Source organism: Leuciscus leuciscus (assembly GCF_965113295.1).
Source record: "Leuciscus leuciscus genome assembly, chromosome: 20".
NCBI classification, from domain to species: Eukaryota; Metazoa; Chordata; class Actinopteri; order Cypriniformes; family Leuciscidae; genus Leuciscus; species Leuciscus leuciscus.
Window position 1 is genome coordinate 28,689,458 of NC_138744.1, and position 19,502 is coordinate 28,708,959.

The window sequence follows — 19,502 nt, forward strand, 5'->3', positions numbered from 1 at the left end:
CTAGAACCAGTTGCAGATAGGTGGGGAGAGCACGGAGGACGGCAGCTTGTCATACATGGATGTCCACGTTTTCCTTCAGTGTGAGAATTAGAGACTTGAGTATGAGAATCTTGATTTAACATGGAATATAATCCGCACAGCCACACAATACTATGCTTCACCCTAAAATGTCTGTAAATACAACCAAAATATTTCAAAATCCACTGCAGTTTATGTATCAGGCATCAAGAAGTGTAACCAACTGACCTGGTCATATATCTTTTCCCTGTGCAAGCAGCTTTCTTTCTGAACAAGCTCTGAAGACAGGGAGCATGCTGGTCCAACACTTCCAACAAGTGGTTCTTCAGGTTGACATTGTAAATTTTGTCAGATCTGCACAAATTAATAAGTGATTAAGCCAAAAAAAAAAACAAAAAAAAAACTTGTACTGCAAAATAACATTTTATGTAAAGTTTAGAGTGTAAACCTGACACTGAAAAATAACCAAAAATAAATATTTGCTGTCAGTTTACTCACCCTTCGGCCATCCAACATGTAGGTTACTTACTTTCTTCAGTAGAACACTAAAAATTATTCTTTAGTTTAACCTGTCGTCCTTGGTGATTTATAAAATGCAAGTGAGTCAAAAAGCAGATATAGACAACAGATTATAACATTATTACCAGGAAAACAAGAGTCTGAAGCTCAAGATTTCTGTCTCACAGGTATTAATTTTGTGTTGCTTTTTTTTTTTTTTGACTCGCAAAGTGACGGCACCCGCTAAATTGCATTTTATGAATCACCAAGGACCATTAGTTCAGCTAAAAATCATCTTTAGTGTTCTACTGAAGAAAGAACGTCACCTACATCTTGCATGGCCCGAGAGAGACTAAATTAACGGCAAATGTTCAGATTTGGGTCAACTATTCCTTTAAATATAAAACATTTTCAAGCGAACTAAGAAAAATATTTTTTACCTGTGCGACTCCATTTTAAAGGCAGGCAAGCGTTCCAGGATCTCACCAAAAGGTTAGGTTATCAGTGATGACCTCTTTGTGCAGTCTTTATTAACTCCTTTTAACAAAGATAGCAGCACAAAGTTTGCACTTCAACGCACGCCATTGATTTTTTTTTTTTTTTTTTTATTTTTTTTGTGCACCAAATAATATTAATTCACTTTTATTTTATTTTTTATGCAATGAAAGTGTATTAAATAAAAAATTGGACATAAACATACCAAACTTAACTGCCAGCTGATTCACTTTTAGCCTGAAAAGACAGAGATTGAGAAGTTATTCAGGTTGTAATATTTGCCAAAATACTAGGAAAAATATATGTGAATACACATGTAACTTAATAGGCATTATGCTCAGTCTGATCACATAAAACAGACCTTAAACGTTTCTTTTTTTTTATAGCCTACTGTACAATTTGCTTTTTGAAATGTTACATTTTAAAGGAACACGCCGACTTTTGGGGACTTTAGCTTATTCACCATATCCCCCAGAGTTAGATAAGTCCATACATACCATTTTCATCTCTGACGCACCCACCGCTAGCCTAGCTTAGCACAAAGACTGGAGGTAAACGGCTCCAGCTAGCATACTGCCTAGAGCCCTGCACGGGGCAAAACATCCAGCCCTAACCGAGACCTGGCCCGTGGTGTTCAAGCCCTAATCCGGCCCCAGCCCGAAAACGTCTGCAATTTTTCAGCCCGAACCCGACACGAGACCAACATCAATATCTCTTAAAGCTCTCTCTGACGCGCGCTTTCTGACGCGCGCTCTCTGATGTGCGCTGTCTCTCCTAGACACACACACAGACAGTACATACACACGCTACTAGGTAACATTTTATTATAGGCCTCAAACCTAACTACCACCACCGACAATTATGCCCACAAATACAAATATTAATACAGACTATCCATTACAGCCCCTCCTTGAACTGCCACCTTATCGTGGTGGAGGGGTTTGAGTACCCGAACGACCCTAGGAGCTATGTTGTCTGGGGCTATATGCCCCTGGTAGGGTCTCCCAAGGCAAACAGGTCCTAGGTGACGGGTCAGACTAAGAGCGGTTCAAAAACTCTTATGATGCCAACAAAATTGAGGACCGTGACGTCGCCCGGTATGGCGCAGCCGGGGCCCCACCCTGGAGCCAGGCCCGGGGTTGGGGCTCGTATGCGAGCGCCTGGTGGTCGGGCCTCCCCCCATGGGGTCCGGCCGGGCTCAGCCCGAAGGAGCGACGTGGGGCCACCCTCCCGTGGACCCACCACCTGCAGGAGGGACCGTAAGGGGCCGGTGCAAAGTGGATCGGGCGGCAGTCGAAGGCGGGGGCCTAGACAACCCGATCCCTGGACGCGGAATCTAGCTCTAGGGACATGGAACGTCACCTCTCTGGCGGGGAAGGAGCCTGAGATTGTGCGTGAGGTTCAGAGATTCCGACTAGAGATAGTTGGGATCATCTCTACGCACAGCTTGGGCTCTGGAACCACACTCCTCGAGAGAGGATGGACTCTTCACCACTCTGGAGTTGCCCAGGGTGAGAGGCGGCGGGCTGGTGTGGGTTTGCTTATAGCCCCCCAGCTCAGCCGCCATGTGTTGGAGTTCACCCCGGTGAACGAGAGGGTCGCTTCCCTGCGCCTTCGGGTCGGGGATAGGTCTCTCACTGTTGTTTGTGCCTACGGGCCAAACGGCAGTGCAGAGTACCCGGCCTTCTTGGAGTCTCTGGGAGGGGTGCTGGAAAGTGCTCCGACTGGGGACTCCGTCGTTCTACTGGGGGACTTCAACGCCCCCGTGGGCAGCGACAGTGACACCTGGAGGGGCGTGATTGGGAGGAACGGCCCCCCTGATCTGAACCCGAGTGGTGTTCTGTTATTGGACTTCTGTGCTAGTTACAGCTTGTCCATAACAAACACCATGTTCAAGCATAAGGGTGTCCATCAGTGCACATGGCACCAGGACACCCTAGGCCGGAAGTCAATGATCGACTTTGTGGTTGTTTCATCTGACCTCCGGCCGTATGTCTTGGACACTCGGGTGAAGAGAGGGGCGGAGCTGTCAACTGATCACCACCTGGTGGTGAGTTGGATCCGATGGCGGGGGAAGAAGCTGTACAGACTCGGCAGACCCAAACGTACTGTGAGGGTCTGTTGGGAACGTTTGGCCGAATCCCCTGTCAGAGAGATCTTCAACTCCCACCTCCGACAGAGCTTCGACCAGATCCCGAGGGAGTCTGGAGATATTGAGTCCGAGTGGACCATGTTCTCCACCTCCATTGCCAACGCGGCCACTCGGAGCTGTGGCCGTAAGGTCTCCGGTGCCTGTCGAGGCGGCAATCCCCGAACCCGGTGGTGGACACCGGAAGTAAGGGATGCCGTCAAGCTGAAGAAGGAGTCCTATCGGTCCTGGCTGGCTTGTGGGACTCCTGAGGCAGCTGATGGGTACCGACGGGCCAAGCGGACTGCAGCCCGGGTGGTTGGGGAGGCAAAAACTCGGGCCTGGGAGGAGTTCGGTGAGGCCATCGAGAAGGACTATCGGTCGGCCTCGAAGAGATTCTGGCAAACCGTCCGGCGCCTCAGGAGGGGGAAGCAGTGCCCTACCAATGCTGTTTACAGTGGAGGTGGGCAGCTGTTGACCTCGACTGGGGATATCACCGGACGGTGGAAGGAATACTTCGAGGATCTCCTCAATCCCGCCGTCACGTCTTCCATTGAGGAAGCAGAGGCTGAGGACTTGGAGGCGGACTCGTCCATCACCCAAGCTGAAGTCACCGAGGTAGCAAGGCACCGGGGGTGGATGAGATCCGCCCTGAGTACCTCAAGTCTCTGGATGTTGTGGGGCTGTCTTGGCTGACACGCCTCTGCAGCATCGCGTGGCGGTCGGGGACAGTGCCTTTGGACTGGCAGACCGGGGTGGTGGTCCCTCTTTTTAAGAAGGGGGACCGGAGGGTGTGCTCCAACTATAGGGGGATCACACTTCTCAGCCTCCCCGGGAAAGTCTATTCCAGGGTACTGGAGAGGAGAATCCGGCCGATAGTAGAACCTCGGATTCAGGAGGAACAGTGTGGTTTTCGTCCTGGTCATGGAACACTGGACCAGCTCTATACCCTCTACAGGGTGCTGGAGGGTTCATGGGAGTTTGCCCAACCAATCCACATGTGCTTTGTGGATTTGGAGAAGGCATTCGACTGTGTCCCTCGCGGCATCTTGTGGAGGGTGCTCTGGGAGTATGGGGTTCGGGGCCCTTTGCTAAGGGCTACCCGGTCCCTGTACGACCGGAGCAGGAGCTTGGTTCGCATTGCCGGCAATAAGTCAGACTTGTTCCCGGTGCATGTTGGACTCCGGCAGGGCTGCCCTTTGTCGCCGGTTCTGTTCATAACTTTTATGGACAGAATTTCTAGGCGCAGCCAGGGGCCGGAGGGGGTCAGGTTTGGGGACCACACAATTTCATCTCTGCTCTTTGCGGATGATGTTGTCGTGTTGGCCCCATCAGACCAGGACCTTCAGCATGCACTGGGACGGTTTGCAGCCGAGTGTGAAGCGGCTGGGATGAGAATCAGCACCTCCAAATCCGAGGCCATGGTTCTCAGTCGGAAAAGGGTGGTTTGCCCGCTTCAGGTTGGTGGAGAGTTCCTGCCTCAAGTGGAGGAGTTCAAGTATCTTGGGGTCTTGTTCACGAGTGAGGGAAGGATGGAACGGGAGATTGACAGACGGATCGGTGCAGCTTCTGCAGTAATGCGGTCGCTGTACCGGTCTGTCGTGGTGAAGAAGGAGCTGAGCCGTAAGGCGAAGCTCTCGATTTACCGGTCAATCTACGTTCCTACTCTCACCTATGGTCATGAGCTGTGGGTTATGACCGAAAGGACAAGATCCCGGATACAGGCGGCCGAAATGAGCTTTCTCCGCAGGGTGGCTGGGCGATCCCTTAGAGATAGGGTGAGAAGCTCAGTCACTCGGGAGGAGCTCAGAGTAGAGCCGCTGCTCCTCCACATCGAGAGGGGCCAGCTGAGGTGGCTCGGGCATCTTTTCCGGATGCCTCCTGGACGCCTTCCCGGGAAGGTGTTCCGGGCATGTCCCACCGGGAAGAGACCCCGGGGAAGACCTAGGACACGCTGGAGGGACTATGTCTCCCGGCTGGCCTGGGAACGCCTCGGGGTCCCCCCGGAAGAGCTGGAGGAAGTGTCTAGGGAGAGGGAAGTCTGGGCATCCCTGCTTAGACTGCTGCCCCCGCGACCCGGCCCCGGATAAGCGGAAGAAGATGGATGAATGGATGGATCCATTACAGAGAAGCATAAGCATGCAGTAGGCCTAGAGAATATTATATAGCCAAATGTGATCCAGCAGTAAATAAAGATTTACGGCCTACCTTTTTTTGATGTCAAGTAACTTTACTGAAGAAAAACGTTTCAAAAAACTCTTCGCCAACTGGCTAACGTTAAATAATAATAAAAATATAATAAAGAAAAAAAATCAGTTGAACTGAGGCTCATTCACTGTTTATTCGCAATCGTTGTGAAGAAAAATAATAGCATCCACTGTTGAAGGCTTCAGGCTCGGAAATCAAATCAAAACTCTTTCAAAATGCAGCTTTTCCTTAAGTATTGGGAACTTTTAGTAACTCCTTACGCTCCAACTTCTCCCTGATGCTCTGCATGGTCAACTGTCAGCTAATGCATTGCACTCGCGTGATCGCATATTGCGTTGCATATTTATAATATTATCAATATAACAATATTTCATACAGTAGCCTGCGCTCTGCACGTATATTATGGGCACGATGAAAGGAGAAAAGCTAAATGAGCCCGAGTCCGACCAAAGCCCAATCTGTAAAAAAAATAAAAAAAATTATAATTGACCCGATTGCTCCCAATAAGTGACAAAATAACGCCAACATTTTCCTATTTACATGTTGTGATTCGTATAGTCACAGCGTGTACAAATAACATGGCCACATATTCTCAGAAGGCGCACTGCTACTTGGGCGGAGTGATTTGCTCGCAGCGCCTGAGAAGCCCCGTGGTGAGGAGCAGAGTTCGCTCAGAGTTGGAGTAAATCACTCCGCAGAAGTAGCAGTGCTTCGCCTTCTGAGAATATAGTTCCCAGTATGTATATGGTTAGAAGATGGCTGTGTCTCATGTGACCTTGTTATTCGTACACGCTGTGACTATACAAATCACAACATGTAAATAGGAAAATGTTGGTGTTATTTTGTCACTTATTGGGAGCAGTATGCTTGCTGTAGCCGTTCACCTCCAGTCTTTGTGCTAAGCTAGGCTAGCGGTGGGTGCGTCAGACAGAGTTACAGCACACATGGAGATGAAAAAGGTATGTATGGACTTATCTAACTCTGGGGGATAAGGTGAATAAGCTAAAGTCCCAAAAAGTCGGCGTGTTCCTTTAAGCAAGAACATAAATGTCTCTGCTAAATAACACAATCTTTAACGTTTAGGTATGCTTGAGCAAACTATTTTAATACATTTTATAAAAATATGTCCTTACAAAAATGTACAACACGTGGAACAAATTGCATCAAATTATTGTCAAACCTCTATGAAAACCACTAGGCTACCGTTACTTTACGTCTAAGCATGTGTGCCAATTAAATATGAGTCACAGCCCGCCATTTTGAGGTCATTCAAATTGTTGTCCGAATTAAACTTGTTAATGTGTGCACAACCGATGCAAAAACACAGACTTTAATATATAAAAAACAGTTAAATACAGTTGCTTTATCAAGTCAATCCATATTAACGTTACCTTTAGTGAGGCAGGATAAAATGACTCAAATCCTTATTCGCTTTGCAAATGCATAAAATACATTACGAAGACACTAAAACTATTTGCAGAAAATAAAACAGGGAACTTACCAGATTAGTGTGCCCAAAGAGAAGAGGAATATAATGGTGGGCAGCACAATAAAGAAAAGCTTGTCACCAGCAGGTTCAGAAAGCAGTTTCCTCACAGACAACACAGATCGAATTCAAATTCCTGATCGAAAAATATCATATCCTACGCTCTTTTTATTCAAAACGAGCGAGGTTTTCAAGTGTTGCAAACTTATTTTCATCCGAGGCAAGTGAGCAGCAAAAACATGGCGTCTTCGCAAACTTGCAACGCTAGTTGAAGGAGGAGGAGTACGTACGCACGTGCGTGACGTCATACGGGATTATAGTAAAACTATTTGAGTGAACTGAAAAAAACTAATTAAAGCAATTGAGTGCTGTATACTTAAAATTTCACTTTCGTTCTAATTACACAGAAAATTAAAGGCAAATTAACTTTTTAATTATTTTGAGTAATTAGAACCCATTTTATTTATCAAAGTTGTACTGTTTGGTCTTGGTTGCTGTCACTGCCGAAAACCCCGCTTCACAGAGATTGGATGTCGGAAATGGCAACAGGGTTTTCAGTGCTGTTGTGGCGATCTCAGGGTATTCTGCCATGACTTTTATCCAGAACACCGGCAGAGTTGTTGTCTCGAACATACTTTTAAGGCCGCCGTCATTTGCGATCTCCAGCAGTTGATCTTCTTCTTGCACATGCTGGATTCACTTGGTTTGTTGACAAATGGGTCGCGAATTCATTCCTTGGCAGTTCGTGGGTCTTTTGTGGTTGGGAAGTAGCGCTCAAACTCTTTTAAAAGCGAAGACAGGTGATCGTGCACCAGCTGGGAGAATGAAGGCTCTGGCTCAGTCTCTTCCAAAATCCCTGCCAATGTTGGAAACATGTCAAATATACCTCTGTTCACGCGCCGTCCCCACAAATCCATATGTCGCATAAGTAAGCGAGTTTTACAATCCATTCCTCGTCACTGAAATGTGCTGCCAGCGGTAACTTTTTTTCTGAGAGAAATCTCTGCAGCGGCTCTCGTAATTCAAACACTCTGGCCAGCGATCTCCCTCGGGATAACCATCTTATTTCTGTGTATAAGAGAAGGCATCTGTGCTCCGCGTCCATCTCCTCACAAAGCTGCTCGAACAGACGCGAGTTAAGGGCGTGTGCTTTGATGTGGTTAACTTTAACAACATCATTCAATACACTGTTATGTTCCAGTGGCATTTTTCGGCTAGCCAGCATTTCCCTGTGAATGACACAATGCGTAGACTCACATTCAGGTGCAACCTCTTTAATCTGAGCAGTTAAACCAGACAGCCGTCCAGTCATGGCAGCAGCTCCGTCTGTGCATATGCCAACACTAAAGGACCATTTCAGTTTTCCTGATATATAGTCATCCAGCGACTTGAATAGTTCTGCGGCTGTGGTTTTGGTTGGCAACGATAGTGCACATAACATATCCTCATGCACATCCTCCTGATAAAGATATATCGCACATAAACAAGTAGTATTGCCATGTTGTCAATATCTGTAGACTCGTCAACCTGGGGTGCGTACCACGGTGATGTATTTATCCTCTCAAACAATTGTGTTTCAATGTCTTCTGCTATTTCGTCAATGCGCCGAGTGACGGTGCTAGCCGAAAGAGGCACATGTGCTATCTTTTTAACCGCAGCGTCTCCTAGAAGTTCACGGCAAATGTCTTTTGTGGCGGGAAGGATCAATTCTTCACCAATAGTTAATGGCTTCTTAGCCTTAGCAATACGGTTAGCCACCAAGTATGATGCTCTCAGTGCACTCGCATTTATTGATGTGGTGGCCCTCAGTAATTGCTTCTGGCCTTCTTGTTCACACTTTTTTCTTTCAAAATACTCAAAAGGCTTGTCTTTTAATGCGGGGTGCTTGGTCTCCAAGTGGTGAAGCAGTTTTGAAGGCTTCATTGCCTCATTAGAGAGCTGGTTGCCACATATTATGCAGAGCGGGCTTGGTGCGTGTAAATCACCTGTTGCGATAAATCCATATTTCAAGTAGGACTCCTGGTATTGTCTGTTAAATGCAGCTTTCTTTTTCTTGGAAGTCCTAGGCTCTTCTTCTGTCTCCTCACTTGGCTGTTTCCTCTTCGCAAAGAAACTTTCCAGAGACGTTTGTTTTTTACTCATTTTGCTAGCTTGTGGGTTTGACCGAGACATGCGTCTTGCTATGCGCCAAGAGTGAGTCATAGACGGATGTAACGGAGAGAATCCGGTCATTTTTCTAAATAAAACATTGTTCAGACTCAGATAATAAATAAAACGGAAATAATGTAAGTTATTTATTCTTTTTATGCGGCCCGGTACCAAACAACCCACGGACCGGTCTCGGTCCGCGGCCCGGGGGTTGGGGACCTCTGCCCTAACTGATAGATTGTTTTCGGCCATCCTCCTAAAGAGTGTAGCCCGGGAAACACCCAGCAAATTTGAAATAGTTGTAACAGGGAGTCCAATCTCCAGAAGATAGGCAATGTGATCTGTAGGCACTACAATCCTTGGATGCCCACTTGCACTTTGTCTTTCCACCTGAACAACTGATTGTGAAATTTGAGCGCGTCTGTGATTCTGGATTGCATTATGGAGTTCAGTTAATCTTTCTGTCACATCCTGAGACACATGAACATGCTGTGCCACAGCATCGAGAAATACTACTTCCTGCCTACATACAAAATCCAAATAGTCAATGTCAATTTGGGGTTGCTGAAGAGCATGTGTAACCCATACAAGTATCTCTCCAGAATGTGGTCATGTAGTAATTCCTAAAGTGAAATGGAATAAAGAGACATGGAAAAATTATGAATGATTTGAACTCATATTTATAAAATAAACCATGTTTTACATACATGTAAAAAGTTATACGAAGGAGTAAACATTAACTTCATTACAATTAGGCTACGATTAGCCTAGGAACGCACCATTCAAGTCATGTTCTAGTAAGCTTGAAGATTTGTCAACCAGATATGTAGTTAAAATTTGTTTTACTTACCTAACCAGCTTGTTGGTTTAAAATGGTATTATCCATGTTTTAAAGGTTCTTCGGGAGAACGCGAACAATGTCCATTATCACCTGTTCTCAAACCAGGGCAGGCCACCTCGTTAATACTCCGACTGCCATCTAGAGGTAGCTGCCTGCCTTGCCTTTCATTTGCGTGTGGATCGTCAATGCTGAAAACTGCGGAAAGCAAGTCTAAAAATCCAAATGAACCGAACAGGATCGACTCGGGAATCAATAAATGCACGCGTGTCGCCTGATCCAGAAATGCACAGATTCCTTTTTGCACGCGGAAATTGTCACACTTTAATACAAAGTAGAACATTTATACTCACAAACATGACTTTATTTGTACAAACTGCTGCACATTTATGTAATTCTTAATTCTACAGACACCGGTTGAAAAGCATTTGTTTCATTGTATAGTGACACACATTTACGAATCGTGTTCACGTTAATGAATAGCACTGGCTAGTTCATTAGTTGTGTGTGTGTGTGTGTGGGTGGGTGTTTGTGTGTATGTGTGGGTGGAATGCTGAAAACTGCGAAAAGGAAGTCTCAAAATCCAAATGAACCAAACACGATCGATTCGAACAAGATGTCAATAAATGCATGTGTGTCTTCTGATCCACAAATGCACGGATTAATTTTTGCATGAGCAATTTTTGATTTATTAATGTAGAGCAGAACATGTTTATTCGCAAACATGTCTGTATTTGTACAAATCGCTGCACAATCATTCAATCCCGAATTCCACAGATTCAAATTAAATGGCATTTATTTGTGGTTAGTAAAATACATTCACAACATTTATCTAGTACATGGATAATTGTGTGTGCATTTATTAATCATAATGAAACTAAAATCATCCCATAGAACCCAGGCTCAGTCGGGGGCCAGTTCTCCTCTGGCCAACGAGCTAACAGTGTATGATTATGATCCAGGCAGCATTACAGGTCAGAAGTCAGATTGGATCAGAACATTCAGAATATTTATCCAGTTCCACCAGGTTGGAAGTCGGTGTCATCACGCTGGTATGGAGACGAGTTTGTTGAGGATCAGGGCCGATGGCTGTCGTGTTGATGAGTATTGATGAGGCTGGCACTTCAGGGATGCGTCATGGATGGGTCCAGGTGCAGGTCCACCATCTGATCAGGATACGGCCAGGATCTGGCTGACTTCAGTAAACAGGGGAGGGACTGGTTGACACTTCAGGACTGCGTTGTCATCGTGTCCAGGCGCAGGTCATTCATCAGATCTGGATACGGCCTGGATTCGGTGGACTGCGGTAAACCTCGGATAAACAGAGAGACTAATATTAGCGTAGATGCCATCCTTCTTATGATGCAACAAGTACATCAGGATTTATGGGGAGTGTTCCCGGTTCCGGCTGACCTAAACTATTCAGCCTAACATTGAATTATAGAAGTCTATAATGTGTTATGTGTATGCTAGTCCAAAGAGATGTGTTTTTAGTCTAGATTTGAACTGACAGAGTGTGTCTGCTTCCCGGACAATGTTAGCAAGATTGTTCCAAAGTTTTGGTGCTAAATAGGAAAAGGATCTTCTGCCAGCAGTCGATTTTGATATTCTAGGTATTATCAACTGGCCGGAATTTTGAGATCGCAATAGACGTGAAAGACTACAATGCATTAAGAGCTCGCTCAAGTACTGGGGAGCTAAACCATTTAGTGCTTTGTAAGTGATCAGCAATATTTTAAAATGTATACGATGTTTAATAGGGAGCCAATGCAGTGTTGAATGCATTGGTGGTGGTTGAGGAGATTCCCCCTTCTATGTAAAGCGCTTTGAGTGCTGAGAAAAGCGCTATATAAATGTAATGAATTATTATTATTATTATTATTATTGACAGAACCGGGCTAATATGGTCATACTTCCTGGTTCTGGTAAGAACTCTAGCTGCTGCATTTTGGACCAGCTGTAGTTTTAAATGGGCAGTGCAACCACCTATAATAGCATTACAGTAATCTAGCCTTGATGTCATGAACGCATTAACTAATTGTTCTGTGTTTTTCATTGAGAGCATATGACGTAATTTAGATATATTTTTAAGATGAAAAAATTTCAAATGAAAGATTAGTATCAAAGAGCACACCCAGGTTCCTAATCGACGACGAAGACTTGTACAGAGTGAAAAGCAACAGTCCTAGTACTGAGCCCAAGTGGTACACCATACTGAACTTGTGATCGATAAGACATCTCTTCATTTACTGCTACAAACTGATAAATAGGGATGCACCGATATAGATACCAGTATCGGTATCGGGCCAGATACTGAGCTCATGTACTCGTACTCGTAAAAATGCTCCGATACCAACAACCGATACCAGGCAGCGTTTGTACACTTGTGTCCAGACAAAGACACACGGACAACAGAGTATAATGGGGATAATAAAGAAAGCTGTCTATGAAGTAAATCCTATTAGTGGAATATTAAACGAAATAGTAATACATAGCTGTGGTGCGCGAGCTGATAAGAGAAAAACACGCAGTGGATTGAGCGTGCAGCGGCGCAAGCTGGTCGAGCGCATCACTTTTTTACAGACATCAGTTGAAAGTTTGTAGTTCAGTCGGATGTCAATGGCAAAGAAAGTAAAACGAGGCATGATGTAGCTTATTATTTACATTGACGAGAGAGAGAGAGAGAGCGAGAGAGAGAGCACTTCTGTTGAATGCTCTTGATTGCTGATCGTTCACTCAGCACGTGTTATTTGGATTAAAACTAAATTGTATAAGTAAAACATGAACTGTTACCTGATTTATGTATAATGAGTGATTCCCTACATTATTACAGGACGTGTGCAAGTCAAGAAGTTCCATGAACGCAAACATTCAAAGCACGCGCCCCGAAAACCAGTCACTCAGCGCGCGAATACTGAATTGAATTGTCTGTCACATCTCTTGCTTGTACTGACGAATTCAAGTGAACATAGACAGTATATTTAAATGAGGTCCGTGCATTCGGTCTTAAAGGGGCAGCAGTCTTATAAACCTGCTGCTGTGTTTTAATGTTAATCAAACAAAGTACAAATAAATTACTCACTGCTCTGACTAAATAGGCTACCTTTTGTAACTTTACAAAAATATCCATCTATATTTAATTAATTCAGTAATGAATGTGCAGTGTTTTTTTCACATTTGATTTAACTACGGTAGTTTTTGTTGTAGTATAAAAATTGGAATAAAGAATTGATATTTCACTGGTGGCTAAACATTTGTACCACTTACCCAATCCTCAGCACTGAACCCTGCTGGAGCAGCTCTAAATATGTGCTGTACTTATTAAATGAAAGATAAAATATGATAGAGCAATAGAATGAAGAGTGAAAGTAACAGAAGCTCTACAATGCATTTTAGCAGGCCTAATTAAGCATGAAAATAACTGAAGAAAATATTTATTTGATGAACAAATTAAGACAACTAATATGATTTATATTATTTTGGTTTCTCTACCAATACATTTAAAAATGACAAATGCTGTGAAAATAAAGGTATCGGTTATATGGTATCGTGAGTACCAAAAATGAAAGTATTGGACTCGTTCTGGAAAAAGTGGTATCGTTGCATCCCTACTGATATCGGTCAGATAAGTATGATTTAAACCATGCTAATGCAATTCCACTAATGCCAACATAATTTTCGAGTCTATTTAGAAGAATATTGTGGTCGATAGTGTCAAATGCTGCACTAATATCGAGTAACACTAATAGAGAGATACAACCATAATCGGATGATAAGAGCAAATCATTTGTGACTCTAATGAGTGCTGTCTCAGTACTATGGTACAGTCTAAATCCTGATTGAAAATCCTCGATTTTAAGGTTGGAAGAGCCAGGATATTTTTTTATATAACTCTGATTGTATTAGTCTGAAAGAAGAATGACATGTACACCTAGGATGACTTGAGGGTGAGTAAATCATGGGCTAATTTAATTTTTTCAACTATCCCTTTAAACTCTGCATCCAGTTAAACGACAGAACAGGCAAAATGTAAGTCACAAACAAAATAATTAAAAATTCTAAGGCCACATATAGAAAATTTGTCACAATTTTATTTGTACAGCACTTTTCAGTACACATTTTTTCAAAGCAGTTTTACAAACGATCATAATGTTAATGTTTATAATACCTTAATGAGGATTTTTCCACATTTAGCAGTTGAACTGGGCGATGGGATTGTTTACATTTGTCAACGATATAAACAATCAATCAAGATTTGTTTGTATATATTGCTAAATGTGAATGTACTGAATTGAACAAGAGTTAATTTGTTTTGCAGTATTATGTAAAATTTTGAAATCTATAAGGTTTTATTGAAATTCAAAAAATTTGGTGCAGCAACAGACCTAATTACTATAAGATGATGTGTATCGATACCACGGTTAAGTGACACAAGTGGCCAAAGTAAAAGCTTTACCATTAATCTTACAGAATCATCAGCAACTATCGACAGTGACATCTGTAACATCTGCCAATGAACATGAGCTGTTTTAAAGACCCAGCAGTAATATACTGAACCAAAAAACAAATGGTGGATCATTCATGCTTATTAAACTGAGATCTAGAGACTCCAGCTATACGGCGGGACCTGATCTCAGGAGCACAGGTCAGGAGAGGACGCTTAGTGACCCGTGCAGTCAGGTGGAGAAAGACTGCGCTGGCCCAATTATTTCAGTGAACATGTTCCCTGATACATGTGCCCCAGAACTCAGACCTTCTACATTTCTGAAGGGTTCAGGAGCCGTGGGCAGTGGACCGTGGATGGACTCTGGGAAAGGTCATGGCAGCTGTAGGTTTTGTTTTATTTGTGTTTCCAGCACTGCAGCTGCAAACCCTTCACTGAGATGCTTTGCTTTCCATCCCTGTGGATTTGGTCTAACGCCTCATACTTTCCTCTGACCGAACAGAACCACACAACGTATCATTAAAAAGCTAGAAAGAGGCCAGAGAGGTTTGTCAGTCAATACCCTCACCAGCAAACCTGGCTTAAAATGGGTCTAATGGAACGTGCATTACGAATCAACTGTAATAGCATCAACACCAATTGAATCTGTCTGCGTCGCCCTTTTTCTTCCTTTAGTCAAATATCATTTTCAGAGGTTCTATAAACATTAAAAGTTTAAATGTCTGAGAGCTTAAAAGTTGTGAGTGGGAAAGATCCGATGAGCCAGAGTGCAGAAGTATATATATTTTTAATGATGGTAAAGCTTTTCATTTTAAACTTCAGTCCACTTTCCTGAATGTGTGAATGTATTTGGTCTTGGCCCTCCCATCTCCCATCTGTTTATGTCTAGAGGTTGTTGTTTTTGGCTGGCCTGAGCAGTGAACCACAAAATCAAACACCTTATTTTTTTTTTTACTTTATATGAGATATAAACAGATCTTGTGAAATATGTTGGCCAGATTTTAAGTCAAAATCTTAATTTGTATTTCATAGAAATATATATTTTTTTTGACCTGATGTTATACTGCCTACATGGCAGTGTTGATCTCCAACAAATGAGCTGCTTGTTTTAGAAATTACCAGACATATTTATCAGCTTTGATGCTATTTAAATATTATTTCCATCCTGCCAAAAAGTGTAGACCATTTTGAATGGGTTAGAACTTCTAATCATTATGGTAAATGAAACACAAATAAAAGCAAATGCTGAAATAAAAGCAAAACCAAAATTTGATGACTGCCCAGAGAATTGCTGGGCGTGGAAAGGCTCTTTTGTTAATTCAACTAGATAACTGAATCTAACAGCCAGAGAGGAGTTGGATGTGATGGTAAAATGGCTAGGAAAAGACTCCTCTGAACAGGTCAAAAGAATAAGGTCTGTGCATGTTCTTAATGCAATAGCAGCAATCAGTATGGCTTGGCAGCGTTTAGAGGAGTGTTGTGGAGCATCTGAAGTGATTGAAAACGCACTTCTAAAGAAAATTGAGAATCTACCGAAACTGTCAAACAAAGACAACCACAAATTGAGAGAGTTAGGAGATATCCTTCTCGAGTTGGAATGTGCTAAAGCTGACGGGTACCCTTGCTTATCTCGACACTCCACGTGGGGTTAATCCAATAATAGAAAAATTACCCATAAGCCTTAGAGACAAATGGATAGTTCAGGGGTCCAAATACAAGGAGGATTATCAGGTAGCATTCCCACCCTTTGCCTTTTTCTCACAGTTTGTGAGAAATCAAGCTAAAATAAGGAATGACCCCAGTTTTGCATTCTCCAGTTCTAGTAATCAAACAGCATCAAGCAAAGTCGAACCTAACAAATTCAGCGGAAGGAGTTCTGTAACTGTACATCGAACAGGTGTCATCTCAGATGTTTGACCTGTAGTCTAAACAGTATCAGAAACTAATTGAAAGTCCAGATCGGCTTTGTCCTATTCATCGCAAGCCTCATCCACTCAAAAAGTGTAGGACCTTTAGAGAGAGACCAAATCATGTATAAAAACAAATCGTATCTGCTTTAGATGTTGTGACTCTACGAAGCATATTGCGAAAAATTGCAAAGCACCTGTCAAATACTCTGACTGTAACAGCGAGAGGCATGTTTCTGCTCTGCACTCAGATCCACCATTTCTAACTTCAGATAAGCCTGTCAAGGAGAAAGAGCAATGCGAGGAGCAGACTGATATCTCACCTACCTTGGTTACTTCAAAATGCACAGAGATATTTGGTGAGTCCGATCATGCAAGATCATGTTCTAAAATTTGTCTGGTGACAGTGTATCCTGCTGGTAAAAGAGAGAAAGCGGTCAGGGTATATGCGGTCTTGGATGAACAAAGTAACAGATCTTTAGCCAAGACAGAGTTTTTCAATCTTTCCGAGATCAATGCCAGCTTGGCCCCATACACTATTTAGAAATGTGCTGAGGTAAATCAGACTTCGGGATGGAGAGCCATCAACTTTATGGTAGAATCTATAGATGGACTGACAAAACTCTCATTGCCAATCTCAATAGAGTGTGATATGCTGCCAGATGATCGAACAGAGATTCCCTCTCCGGATGTTGCTCAGCATTATCCTCACCTACGTCCAATTCTAAATCAAATCCCTTCTGTTGATCCTGATGCTCCTTTCCTTTTACTTTTAGGAAGAGACATTCTAAGGGTGCACAAATTTAGAGAGCAAATAAATGGGCCCAGTGATGCTCCATATGCTCAGCGACTGGATCTTGGATGGGTGATACAGTAGTTGGGGAAGTGTGCCTGAAGTGTGCCAACATCACATCGACCTTTGAGTGTAAATGTCTATCGAACACATGTGCACAGTAATGGTCGCACACCATATCTCACCCCTTGCCCAAAACAGATTCAAGTGAAGGAATGTATTGCTGAGATACCAAAGCAGCTTACCATGTCATCAGAATATGATGTAAAATCAGGTGCAAGGAAAACTACTGATAATTTGGGCTGTGCAGTGTTCCAAAGAACACAAGATGATGACAAGCTTGGACTTTCTGTGGAGGATAACGTTTTTTTTTTAAATCATGGACAGAGATGTCTTCCAGGATTCCGCAAACAGCTGGGTCGCACCATTACCCTTTCGCTCCCCAAGGTCTCGTTTGCCAAATAATAGAGATCAGGCAATGAAACGCCTCACATCACTTCGTAAAACTTTGGATAAAAAACCTGAGATGAAACTTCAGTTCATTGAATTCATGCAAAAACTTTTGGACAATGACCACGCAGAGCATGGCCCTCCTGGGGATAAAGAAGAAGAGAGTTGGTACCTTCCCATGTTTGTTGTGTACCACCCGCAAAACGTGATCAAATCAGGGTCGTGTTTGACTCAAGTGCAGAATTTGAAGGCATGTCACTTACAGTAACAAGGTGTTACTCAATGGACCTGATTTAAACAATACACTCCTTGGAGTTCTCATGAGGTTCCGAAAAGAGAGTATTGCAGTGACTCGCAGATGTTTTATTGTTTTGTAGTACGCGAAGACCACAGAGATTATTTAAGGTTTTTGTGGTATGAGGACAACAACCTTGAAAAAAATTGTAACTGAGTACAGGATGAAAGTCCATGTGTTTGGAAACAGTCCTTCACCTGCTGTGGCAATTTACTGCATGCGACGAGCTGTTCTGCAGGGAGAAAATTATTATGGCTCTGATGCCAAGCACTTTGTTGTGAGAAATTGTTTATGTTGATGATGGGCTGACTTCAGTTTCCACTTCTGAGGAAGCCGTTAACCTCGTCAAAAACACAGAAAAAATGCTTGCAGAGTCAAATCTTAGATTACACTAAATCAGATCCAACAGCAAAACCGTCATGGAAGCATTTCCCAAAGAAGATCATGCCAAAGACTTGAAGGACCTTGCAACCAGAGCTGTGTCAGCAGAACGCTTACAATTTCTACTTCAGAGCAATGCTCAAGAATTGACTGAGACCTTTGAATTGGTGGAACCTGATGCTGAAATTCCACCAGACATTTCAGTTCTTTCAAGATTTTACAGTAAAGAATAATCACCAAGAAAAGTTACGCTTTGGTACTTTATTCCAACTTGTTCACTATCTGTCTAATGGAGCACAGTCACGTTCTATGAGGGCAGAATAAAGCCATCTCAGCACATTGTTGGGTAAGGTGAACAATGTTCTTCTCTCTGAATAAATCTGAAGCTGAATCATTGGCTTCCTCTGACAGGACACTTAACTGCAATGCTGAACCCTAGGGGTGTAATGGTACATGTATTTGTCCTGAACCATAAGGTCACAGTCACACAGACGCAGTCACAAGCGATCCACACTCCAAATCGGAAGGGGGCACGCGCAGCAATGCAACGCTGTTTGTTACAAGTTAAAGCGCAGAAGAAGAGACTATAATCGCAATGTTTACATCTCGCAACCAGTGTTTCAACTGCAGAAAGAAATCAATAAAACACTTTGAGAATAATATCTCACATAGCATTAAAATTCACCTCAGGCATTTAGTGTCGACAGCAGGTTAGTTCTCTAGAGAAATGATTTTGTATATTCACTATATTAACCTATTCATTATATTTACTTAACCTGTTAGTAATGTCTTGATTACTTATTGTATGTTGAAATTAATTTGTCATGAAAACAAGTTATGACAGCCACTGCGTAAATGTTTACATTTCAAAAATAAATTGGAGTAGAAAATGTACTTAATAATTAGAGTTAGAAGTAAATGCAAAACCTGCCTTATGTGCTATTGACAGTCTTTTCTTTTTTTTTTGATTATTACATCTAAATGTGAATAATAACTGAATTTAATCATTTGGGCTCTGTTGTAACCTTTAATATTACAGTAATGTGTAATTAAGGGCTCCCAATATAGTTTACAAAATTAGCTAAGATATATATATATATTTTTTTTATTCTTAAAATTTTTTTTATTATAATATAATTTATTTAAACATATACACACATTTGTTAAAAAAAAACAGTTTAAATAAAAAAAATAAAAATAAAAAAAAGCCATTTTGTGTTTAGTTTATCTCCCCCTGCTGTAAGGAACACGTACCGAACCGTGACTTCAATACGTAGCGAACCGCCATGTTTGTGTACCGTTACACCCCTTCTGAATGCTGTCTTTTGTATGCACATAAACTTTGTTCAGAATACAAGTGATGCACATGTAAATGCATAAAATTTAGGGTACACACAGAACATTCAGAATCTG